Raw genomic sequence first — 11,830 nt, 5'->3', positions numbered from 1 at the left:
CCGCTGTCCCCGTTCCGGAGCCCTGGCGCGGGGTCCTCCATGTCCACAGCTCTGTTTTCTGAAGCGGGTCCGCATCCGGGTTCCCCAGGGGGGCGGCAGCCCCCAGGGCCCTCGGCGGGCTGCAGGCCGGGCTGGGGGTCGTGATGGCGCCCTCGGGGCGCAGGGGCCTGGGCTGTGTGAGGGGCTGAGGGCAACGGGCGGGTGGGCGGGGCTTGCGGAGGGCGGGAAAGCGCCGGGCCGCGCGGCGGTGGGCGTGGCCTTGGGAGCGCGGCGGCTCTGGAGGCTGAGGGCCGCGGTGAGGCCCTGGGGTGGGGGCTCTGGGCGCTCTGGGGCCCTGGCGAGGAGCGTGTGGTGCTGGCTGAATGGAGCACGGAGGGGTTTTGTGTGTTTGCGTGCTTGCTTGTTTTTTGAAAAAGTCTGTCTTTTGGAAACAGTCACTATTCTGGCCCTGAGTGACAGGCACTCGTCTCTGCTTTTGAAACAACTTCCCTACACTAGGTGGTTTCCTGTGTGCAGGCCTGGGTCACACTGTGCTGTGTGCTCAGAAGGCGCCTTCTGTGACCCCCCCCCCCCCCGGGCTCCCCCTACAGACTCAATGATACTTTGTCTTTCTTGGCCTCTCAGCTCAGTGTCCTCCTACCAAAGGGCCCACTGGGCCCATCTTCACCTTCCTCTCCCTCTGTTTATCTTGGAAACTCTGAGGACAGTGAGTTGGAGCAATGACAGGGCTCACCCGCTGCGTTCCTGTCACTTCTTTTTTGCTAGCTGTCAAGGATCTTGAAAATACTCTATTTTGTCTGTTGCTGTGGTTGCTGTTATTTTTAGTTCTTTCGGGCAGAAGAGCTAATTCTTGTTGCTGCAGCACCCCTACTTCAAGAATTCAAAGTTGGGGGCTGTTATGGTATAGGGGATACAGCTGCTGCCTGTGACACCAGCATTCTGTTTGGGCACTGGTTCCTGTCCCAGCTGCTCCACTTCTGATATAGCCCTGGTAATGGCCTGGGAAGAGCAGCAGATGATGGCTCAAGTGCTTGGTCCTGCCACGCATGTGGGAGACCTGGACAAAGCTCCTGGCTCCTGGTTTTGGCCTGGCCCAGCCTTGGCTGTTGCAGCCAATTGGGGAATGAACCAGTGAGTTCAAGATTTTTTTTCTCTCTCTCTTTCTGAAACTCAGATGTTCAAATAAATAAGTAAATCTTAAAAAAAATTCAAAGTTGGAGAATGCCTATCTGGATTCTGAAAGGGGCTTTCACGGAATGCAGAAAACAACCACAGCCTGTGTGAAAGCTGTAACTAGGAAGACTTTAAAAAACACCTTGCTTGTTCTAAGGACCTGTTCTGCTTGACCCTATATGTGTGTGGCGGGGGGAGGGGGAGGTGCAGAAGCCCCACCAGCCCTGCCCCAGGAGCTGAGTAGACGTCCCTATGAGATCATGGTGAGAGCCTGTCCTTTGGGAGCCGCCCCCTATGAACCTTCAGCCTTGTTCACTGCTGCTGTCCTAAGGGAAGGAGGAACAATGACTACAGCAGGCCACATGGACATCTCAACCTTCTCTGAACTTTTTGGGAGATTTTCATGAATAACAACCCGTGCTAAGCTGACCTGTGTTCCCTGGAGAGCCAGGGAAGCCATGCCCTTGGCCTTAGGCTTCATCCAGGACCCTCACTGGGTACTCAGAGTCCCCTGGAAGAGAAGGTTCCACTCTGAAGGTCTTTCTCTCCATATTGCAGGAACAATCAAGTGTGTTATTGGCTAAGCTGCAGACCCAGCACTGGGTATTGTCTGCAAGTTGGTGTGATTGCTGTGCCCATGACAGAGGGTCAGAATGGAAGCAGGAGGGAGACGTGGCCAGGTGAGACATCTGAAACATCTGGCCCAGGTGGGTGAAGACTTGCAGGTGTTTTCCCCCTTCTGCATAGTGGGGAAGGCTGGGTGAGTGTGAGGAGAGGTGACCAGTGATAGGTGTGGTTACAGAACTCTCAAGGAACTGCAGGCCCTGACAATTGAAATCACAATTAGAGGAGGAAGAAGGGTAGGAGTGCGGGTGGGAGGGAGGGTAGGATGGGAAGAATCACTATGTTCCTAATATGAAATTCATTAAGTTTGTATACCTTAAATAAAAGGTTCAGGGGGGCTATCAATTAAATAAGAAATGCCAGACAAGGGGAAACTCAGCTCCTCTACTACTACAAATTTTGCTGGCTGAGACTGCACACTATGTCCCCTCACAGGTAAGGTCTCTCCTCTACAGGCAGGAAATTGGAGGATTCTGACTCTCCCAGAGGACACACACTCCCCTTCCCCCTTATCACCTGTCTTGTTCATAGCCCTGAGCTCACTCCACACAGCTCTGCCAAGTCAAGTTCTAACAGCATCTCTGGCCTACTTCTACAGCTCTGGGATTATTGGCCATTAAGTGGCTGCCTAACCAGTAGCCCTGTGCTGCCTGATCAACATCAGACACTCCCCACTGATGACGTCCAAGACCTCTCATTTTCCCCAAGATACACCCCACCCTCTACCCACCTCTCTACTCTGCACAGCTGCCCCTGAGAAGCACACACCCAAGGGGGCAGTGACATCAACATCTCCACCCACTTCAGGTGCCCAGGCACCCATGGCAAGTTAAAGAGCTTTCTTTCTCTCTTCTTTGGGTGCTTGATCTTTCTCCCAAGTTACACACCAAGGAGAGGCATTCTAAGATCATCTATTGTGTCCATACAAACCTTTTAAGTATAGGAAAACAGGATGTGAAACAATGTATAAAAATTATAACATTTCTATGAACAGAATAAAAGTTTATGTGGGGGCTGACGCTGTAGCATAGCATGTAAAGCCACTTCCTGCAGTGCCGGCATCCCAGTGTGGGCAACAATTCAAGTCCTGGCTGCTCCACTTCCAATCCAGCTTTCTGTTTTGGCCTGGAAAAGCAGTGGAAGATGGCCCAAGTCCTTGGGCACCTGCACCCATGTGGGAGACTTGAAGGAACCTCCTGGCTCCTAGCTTTGGATCTGCTTAGCCCTAGCTGTTGGGACCATTTAGGAAGTGAATCAGCAAGTGGAAGACTGTTGTGTCTCTCTCCTCTCTCTCTCTGTCCCTCTCCCTCCCTCCCTCCCACCCTCCCTCCCTCTCTGTGATGCATGAAGGGACCCTGTGTGGGTCCAGGGTTATTGCACAGAGTACCTATGGGTGCATTTTCTGTGTGTATCCTTCTTCCTTCTCTCAGTACCCAAGGAAGCATTTTTCCTTTTCTCACTGTACAGAACACAAAACATGAAGATTCAGAGAAAGGAGCTGCTGGCTGAAGAAAGGGATAGAGGATGAGTGTTTGCAGAGTGAAGTTAGAGTAGAAAGCTCAATTCTGCCTGTGCCCAAATACTTGGACCCCTGCCACCCACATGGGAGACCTAGATGTAGCTCCTGGCCTTGACCTGGCCCAGTGCTGGCCACTGGGGCCATCTGGGGAGTGAACCAGTGAGTGGAAAATTCTCTTTCTCTCTCTCTCACGCTGACGTTCAAATAAATAATTTTTTAAAAACAATAAAAGAGTAGTGATGTGTACAGTGCAATGTAACTTATCATCAAGACTGGATATCATCATGATAATTCTGGAAAAGATGAACTTAGAAGCCATACTAAGTTTTCCCTTTATTTCTCCACCTGTACAAGTCTTAGCTGCAGTCCCCAGTGCACACTGAACACACATCTCTGTCACCCAGGGACTCAGAGAAAACTGAGCAGGAAAGGCCCCCAGACAGGCCCATTGCCTTATCATACTGATGAGGAATATGACTCCCAGAAAGAAAAAAAGATTTTCCCAAGCCCCTACCACAAAAAGTAGGGATTCTTATCTGCTTTAGTTACCCCATATCCCAGAGCCTCCACAGGAGACTGTGGGTAAATCAAATAATAATTGTCATATTCATAGCTAACAATCAGCAAGGATAACACACTTTTTTGTTTCAATAATAAGCATCCCTTTATTTGCTAATGCCATTACAAAAACAGGTTATACTAGCAACAAAAAAGTATCCTCTTGAATTGAAGTCAGAGGCAGTTACTCCCCAAAATGTTAAGTAAAACAGTGTACAACATTAGTATTAAAATGTGAAATTTTACATTGTCTTTACCACAGGTAAAGCTGCTGCGTGCAGTGCCAGCATCCATTATGGCCATCAGTTTGAGTCCTGACTGCTCCAGTTCCCATCCAGCTCTCTGTTATGGCCTGGGAAAGCAGTAGAAGATGGCCCAAGTCCTTGGACCCCTGCACCTACATGGGAGACCCGGAAGAAGCTCCTGGCTCCTGGCTTTAGATGGGCCCAGCTCCGCCTGTTGCAGTCATCTGGGTAGTGAACCAGTGGATGGAAGACCTCTTTCTCTCTCTACCTCTGCAGGACATGAATGTGGGTGAAGCAAGGTCAAATTCATTAAGTGTTTGTTTAATAAAAGGCAGAAGTGAAAACCAATCACTTAGCAAAAGAGACATAAATCGTAGGCAACAAAACTGTCAAAGGACTGTTTTAAAATTTACTGTAAATGAAAGAAGTTGAAAATATTTCCATTTGATTATTCTTTATGGGGCTAGCCTATTGTCCAGCCTGTACTTTTTATTAGTTGACTCTTTCTTTAGTGGAGCACTAAGTCTTTGATTATAATGTAAATTGAAAATATATTATCTCAAAAATACAAAACAATAAGTTGAAAATAAAACTGCCGAGAGGGCTACACATCTTGCTCATGGTCACGGATTAGTGACTGAGTTGGAATTGGAGTCAGGTCAGGCCATCTGCAAAGCCCATGCTATCAGCTTCTGTGCTGTCGTGCCATGCTCTGTTTAAGGGTGGCTCCAGGAAAGCACAGGTTACATTTCCAGGGCAGAGCACACCAGGGATGTGGAGACAGTGAGGGTGGCTTTTACTGCCAGAAAAAAGTGGAGAGCCCATGAGGGTGCAGACAGGGCAGTTGGGCTTCCTGAGTTTCCTCCCTGTGAACCCACTCTTGTGGGTGTCATCTCCTGTCCTCCTGCCTTCATTACAAGTGCTTGGAGAACAGAAAACTGTTAGGACTTTATCATGCCTCTGAGGGAGGCCACAGCACAGGCGTCAGTTCAGTCCTTCAATATCCACAAGGGTCCCCGGATGGACAGGGTTACTGATGGAAGGTGAAAAAAATCCCTAGGACCCCGTTCTTGTCAGTGGTTAGAGTTCTATTTTCAACAAACAATGCTGAGATTTGATGATTTAAAAAATCATTAATAGGGACTGGCACTGTGGTGCAGTGGGTTAACACCCTGGCCTGCGCCACTGGCATCCCATATGGGTGCCAGTTCTAGTCCTGGCTGCTCCTCTTACAATCCAACTCTCTGTTATGCCCTGGGAAAGCAGTGGAGGATGGCCGAGGTCCTTGGGCCTCTGCACCCACATGGGAGACCTGGAGGAAGTTCCTGGCTCCTGGCTTAAGATCGGCCCTGCTCCAGCCATTGATCTCATCTTCACATGATTACATCTACAAGAACCTTATTTCCGCATAAGGTCACAATCACAGATAGTGGTGTTAAGACTTTAAAACATCTTTTGTCTTGGAACGGGGAGGGACAACTCAACTCACACGAAGTGGTTTGTGATAGGACTCTAAACTGCGTGCTCATTGCTACAAAGAGGGGCTGCTGATTCAGGAGGCTGTTTTATAGAATCCTCTATTTAAGGATGGAAACTTATGCAAGACCTTGAGTGGTGATGCTGGCTGAGACCCTGTAGGCAGAAGAAGAAAAGCTGTACTTGCAGATCTCTTCAAAGGATGCTGCCAACTAGTGGGCTCAGCACTGGTCTCTCTTCCTAGGAAGTTGATTTATTAGGCAGCAGCAGGAACTAGATCCATCACTAGACCAGTGTCACTGAGAGGGAGCACATGCTGGTTCACCTGTGCATAGCTTTCACCCCTTCCACCATAGCTCCTCTGTGCTACACTCAGGTGGCCAGCAATAAGGCTGGCTGTCATCAGTGGGCTCAGCCCTTCTACCTTTAGGGCTCTGTTCTGTGGTGAATATTCTCTGGAGTGTGTTACAAGTGAGAAAAAGATGCTCACACTTTGTGCTTCTTCCCTTTTGTTCTTCCATCTGCCTCTTTCACAGATCTCCTTCTTCCAATCTTCCACTTTCCAGGCTGTTAGCACTGTTCATGAGTCTCTGTATGTATATATTCTTTCCTCAGGCCATTTCTCTTTCCACACTAAATGCATGATCACAGGCACCACCTAAAACTATTCCCACTGGAGAATCCCCCCCACCAGTCTCCCAAGGTTATTCTAGAGTGGGACCATCAACCTTCTTTTTGACCTGACCAGCACACCAGACTGTCCTGTATATGGACCACTCCCAGCTTCCCTCGTGCTGCATGGGCTTGTCATGCAGCCATAGCTCTGAGCTGGGGGGCAGGTGCTCAGGTGGCAGTGGTTAATGACAGGGTGGTCTAGCCTACCCACTGGTGGAACTTTCTTGTACACTTTGGCTCTGCTATGTACACTTCTGTTTTATGTCACTTCCCTGCTGGGCCCACCAATCTTGATGGTAGGTCTGCAGTAATCTGATGGCTATATTTGTTCCATTGTCTCTTAATGTCTCTTGCTTAGATGCTGTTCCTCTGCTGGAGTGCTGGTGTACACCAAATTGCTTTTCAAATGGTACAGTGTTTTCTACTGCCAATGTTGTGTCTTTGTTCCAGAACCCTTAGAGGTCTACACTGTGACTCTTTTATTGATGTTTATCACAAAATCCACATGGAGCCTCTTCTAGTACCATAAGGTTGGCAGGGTTGCTGTCACCACAACCAGACCTGCTGGTGGAGTCTGTTCTGGCTCTTATCTAACAAAGCTGCCATCTTTCATGTCACCTACTATGGGGATCAGAGCAATATCCCCAGGTATGGTATGTGCTGTCTCTAGCATCCAAAGTGCCCAGAGAGCACTGGGCTTCTTTATTAGTGGCAGGAAGTCTCCGATGCAATATATTTTCCTTTATATTGGAAGGAATGTCTTGTCATGTCACAGTCTACTGGCCCCTAATATCTTCAATGATATAATGGACATCTGAATCCTCAGAGGTTTTTTTTTTTTTTTTCACCCGTAAGAGCACATGCATGAAAAATGTGCACTAACATTTTAAAAAGATTCATTTATTTTAAAGGCAGAGTTACAGAGAGAAATGAGAGAGAGAGAGAGAGAGAGAGAGAGAGTTTCAATCTACTGGTTCACTTCCCAAATGGCTGCAATGGCCAGGGATGGGCCAGGCTGAAACTAGGAGCCTCATCCAAGTCTCTCATGTGAGTTCAGGGGCCCAAATACTTAGGCCATTTTTCACTGCTTTCCCAGGCATGTTATCAGGGAGCTGGATCAGAAGTAGGGCAGCTAGGAATCAAACTGATGCCCATATGGGATGGCGGTGTCACAGGGGGAGGCTTAACCCATAATGCCACAATGTCAGCCCTATGCACACTTCTTTCAATTACATCTTTCAAGGGGCCATCAAAGAAGGCTGCACTCTTCTCTGAAGGGAGGAGAGAACTTCCACTTTGCTTATGGCCCTGTCTAAATACTGACAGAGTTTGTGGTCACAAAAGGCTTCTGTAGCCTTGGCAGCTCATGGCAAGAGCCTCGGGTGATCACTGAGGTCATAAATAAGAGTGTTAATTGTTAAATTAACAACAGGAGTCACTGTGCACTTACTCCACATGTAGGACCTCTGTCCTTAATGAATTTTACTATGATAATTAACTGCAAAACTTGTTCCGAAATAGTACTTTTTACATTGTGTGTGTGTGGGTATGTGTGCAAACTCTTGAAATCTTTACTTAGTATAGAGCTGGTCTGCTGTACATAAAGTTAAATAAAAATGATTCTTAAAGAAGAATGAGATGGGAGAGGGAGTAGGAGGTGGGATGGGAGTGGGGGTGGGAGGGTGGGTGTGTGGGGGAACCACTATATTCCCAAAGTTGTGCTTATGAAAATTATATTCACTCAATACAAGATTTTTAAGAAATTACATCTTCCATGATTTTTTGAAGTACCTTTGTATTTTTATCCAAGGATTCCAATACAGTTGCAACTTTTCTTCTCACTTGTCCAGTTCTACTAAAATTCAACATCAACACAGTGGACTAATGTGCAGTTATGATGAATGTGTAGAACAGGAATTCTCAAACATTTTGGTCTCTGGATCCTTTTATATTCTTTAAAATTTATTGAGCACCCCCACAGAGCTTTCTTTGCATGAGTTACACCTATTTATAGTTACTAGGATATAAATTTAAATGGAGAACACCTAAACATATTTGTGTAGTATTAATTCAAAATAAAACAATAAACCCACTGCAAGTTTATATAAATAATACTAATTTATGAAAAACAACTATATTTTCCAAAACAAAAAAAAAAATGCAAGTGGCATTATTTAACAGTTTTTTCACATCTCTTCAACACAACTAGAATCCCATATCTGTTTCTACATTCCATCTGTTGTGATATGTTATTTTGGTTTAAGTTTGTGAGGAAAATCCATCCTCACACTGAGCTAGCTGGAAAGTTAAGGAGTATTTTAATAGTCTTTTCAGATAGTTAGGGATATTTTTCTGTGATGCTGTGTTAAAATTCAGTTAGTGGCAGTTTCTTAAAGCTTTGTTATAATGTGAAATCTGAAATCATACCATGAACTTTTTGTGCCTGCTAGGCTGTAATTCATTGGTCTTAGGCCTTTTCCCACTTACGATTTTGTGGCAATATGGCCTGGCCATTTGAATAACATTAGATCCCTGAATTATCCAGATCACCCAGCTGTTGAGGAATCTCACATACTGCAACATAAAACATCACAGTTTTGAATATCGCATCCATCTTGTTGGAAAGGTAAGTACTGGGGAGATGTCAACTTCACAATGGTGGATAGGAGTTCTTCCAAATGCTGATTTTCTACCTACTGGTTCACTCCCCAAATGACTGCCTTGGTGGAAGCCAGGAGCAAGGAGCTCCTTCTGGGTCTCCCACACAGGTGACAAGGATGGAAGCACTTTAACTATCAGCTGCTGTTTCCCATGTGCATTTGCAGGGAGCTAGTTCAGAAGCAGAATATATGGGATCCAAACCAGCACCCCAATATTGGATGTGGGTATCCCGAGTGCTGGCTTAACCTGCTGTGCCACAATGCCAGCCCCTGAGAGCTCCAATTTTGTCAATTGTTTTCCTTGAAGTGAAGGCTCACTTCATTCATTTTTTTAGAAATGGATTGTTTAGAAAATGTTTGCCAAATACCTAAGACCAAATGCTGATAGTTATCTGTTGATAACGCTTTCACATAAAACTGATTTTATTTTCCTACTTTTAAAAAGATTTATTTATTTATAGATTTGAAAGGCAGAGTTACAGAGAAAGAAGGAAAGACATAGAGATCTTCCATCTGCTAGTCCACTCTCCAAATGGCCAGGCAGAAGCCATGAGCCAGGAATTTTATTCTGGTCTCCCATGTGGGTGGCAGGAGCCTAAGTACTTGGATAATTCTCCATTGCTTTCCCAGGTGCATCAGCAGAGAGCTGGATTGAAAATGGAGCAGCCAGGACCCAAACTAGCACCATAACATGCCGGCATCACAGGTGGTAGCTTAAACCTGCTATCCACAACGCCAGCCCCTCATTTCCTTTTTTAAGGTTTATTTTATTTTCAGTTGAATGGTGGATTTACAGAAAGGATGGACATGCACACAGGTGAGAGTGAGTGTGAGAAGAGAGAGAGAGAATCTTCACCTGCTGGTTCACTTCCCAGATGGCCACAATGTTCTGGGCCCTGGCCAAAGCCTGGAGCCTGGAACTCTATCCAGGTTTCTTTTTCTTTAGAGATTTATTTATTTATTTGTAAGTCAGTGTTACATAGAAAGAGGAGAGGCAGAGGGAGGGGTCCTCCATCTGCTGGTTCACTCCCCAATTGGTCACAACAGCCGGAGCTGCACCAATCCAAAGCCAGGAGGCAGGGGTTTCCTCCAGGTCTCCCACACGGGTGCAGGGGCCCAAGGATTGGGCCTTCATCTACTGCTTTCCCAGGCGTAACAGAGAGCGGGATTGCAAGTGGAGCAGCCAGGTCTTGAACCAGCACACATATGGGATGCCAGCACTGCAGGCAGTGACTTAACCTGCTGCGCCACAGCAGCGGCCCCCTCCATCTAGGTTTCTAACATGGGTGGCAGGGCCAAAATACTTCAGCCGTCTTCTGCTGATTTTGCAGGTGTATTAGCAGGGAGCTGGATCAGAAGTGGGGCAGCTGGGACTCAAATCAGTGCTCATATAGGATGGAGGGGTCACAGGCAGTGGCTAAACCTGCTGTCCCACTACACTGACTCCTAAAATGATTTTAATTTCTGCCTCTGCTATTTCACAAGCACTTTTCCTTAAAATAGGCACCTTCTCTCCATGAGTACTCTATGCATACTTTCTAATTTGTTACACGGAATATTAAAAAATGTACATGCAAATGTTAAGATTTAATATAATCAATAACTTTATTGTTTTATTAAAGACATTCTTTTAAATTTTTGTTTATTTATTTATTTGATTTGATTTGAATGGCAGAGAGATAGAGAAAGGGATACAGAGTTAGAGACAGACAGATATCTTCTCTGTTAATTCACTCTCCAAATACCTGCAACAGTCTGGGCTGTGCCAGGGCAAAGTCAGGATCCTGAAACTTAATCCAGGTCTCCCACAGGGGTGGCAGGGATCCAAGTACTTGAACTACTAACTGCTGCCTCCCAAGGTGTGCATTAACACAAAGCTGGAATTGGGAGCAGACTGGTACTTAAACCCAGGCACCCAATAACCAGATATCATAACCAGAAGACCAGGCAGTGGCACATTAAGGACATGAATAAGTGAAACTGGCAGTTTTCTCTCTTTTTCCCCTGTGTTTGCACAGAAGTGAAGAATGGCAATGATTGCTGTCACAATTTCCTATCACTGCAATGATCTGTGCTAGGCACTCACAGGTTTATTCATCATCATCAATGAGTGTCAGCACAATGAGGCAAGCAAACCATATCTCAATATCACTGTGAAGATTGCTTTGACCAGCTGGCGCTGTGGCTCACTAGGCTAATCCTCCACCTTGCAGCGCTGGCACACCGGGTTCTAGTCCCAGTCGGGGCGCTGGATTCTGTCCCGGTTGTTCCTCTTCCAGGCCAGCTCTCTGCTGTGGCCAGGGAGTGCAGTGCAGGATGGCCCAAGTCCTTGGGCCCTACACCCCGTGGGAGACCAGGATAAGTACATGGCTCCTGCCATCGGATCAGTGCAGTGCGCCGGCCGTAGTGTGCCAGCCGTGGTGGCCATTGGAGGGTGAACCAATGGCAAAGGAAGACCTTTCTCTCTGTCTCTCTCTCTCACTGTCCACTCTGCCTGTCAAAAATAAAATAAAAAATAAAAAAGATTAATTTGACCTTGCAGTCCCACAGAAAGGGCCCGGAGGATTCCTAGGGACTCATGGACCACAATGAAAACCATTGCTCTTTGATCTTTTACATGATACAGGGTTCTTCAGACTATATTATAGCAGAGAGAGGGAAAGTTTACACAGTTGTAGAGCAAGAACATCAATGCTTGCCACTGTCTGTCCTAAGTTAGTTCAAACTGCTTTGATTCTCCTTTGTGACAGGTGTGGAAAAGGAGTCGGTAGCCATATCTGCAATGGCATGCTTGGTACTAACTGAAAACCACCCCAGAAAAACCTACAGGAGGAAATTAAAAATCCAGGATAGACAATTCCCACTCTCTTCCTTTCTCCCTGTCTTCATTTCTCCCTCTC

At 46.4% G+C, this 11,830-nt stretch overlaps 1 long non-coding RNA gene across 2 annotated transcripts; it reads left to right on the top strand.

The window, feature by feature from the left end:
• The first annotated feature begins 214 nt into the window (after positions 1 to 214).
• On the top strand, positions 215 to 4,522 carry LOC138850480 (uncharacterized). 2 transcript variants are annotated; one of them, XR_016236989.1, is made up of 3 exons: positions 215 to 295; positions 1,732 to 1,853; positions 4,137 to 4,522. It is a non-coding gene; the product is annotated as an uncharacterized LOC138850480 (long non-coding RNA). The 2 variants fall into 2 exon arrangements; XR_011390288.2 differs by having other exon boundaries at positions 1,732 to 1,880; positions 4,137 to 4,521.
• Positions 4,523 to 11,830: the final 7,308 nt, after the last annotated feature.

Source organism: Oryctolagus cuniculus, chromosome 7 (assembly GCF_051225735.1).
Source record: "Oryctolagus cuniculus isolate XC-2025 breed Fujian yellow rabbit chromosome 7, ASM5122573v1, whole genome shotgun sequence".
NCBI lineage: Eukaryota > Metazoa > Chordata > Mammalia > Lagomorpha > Leporidae > Oryctolagus > Oryctolagus cuniculus.
The sequence above is the reverse complement of the archived record's forward strand: the minus strand, read 5'-3'. Positions and strand labels throughout refer to the sequence as shown.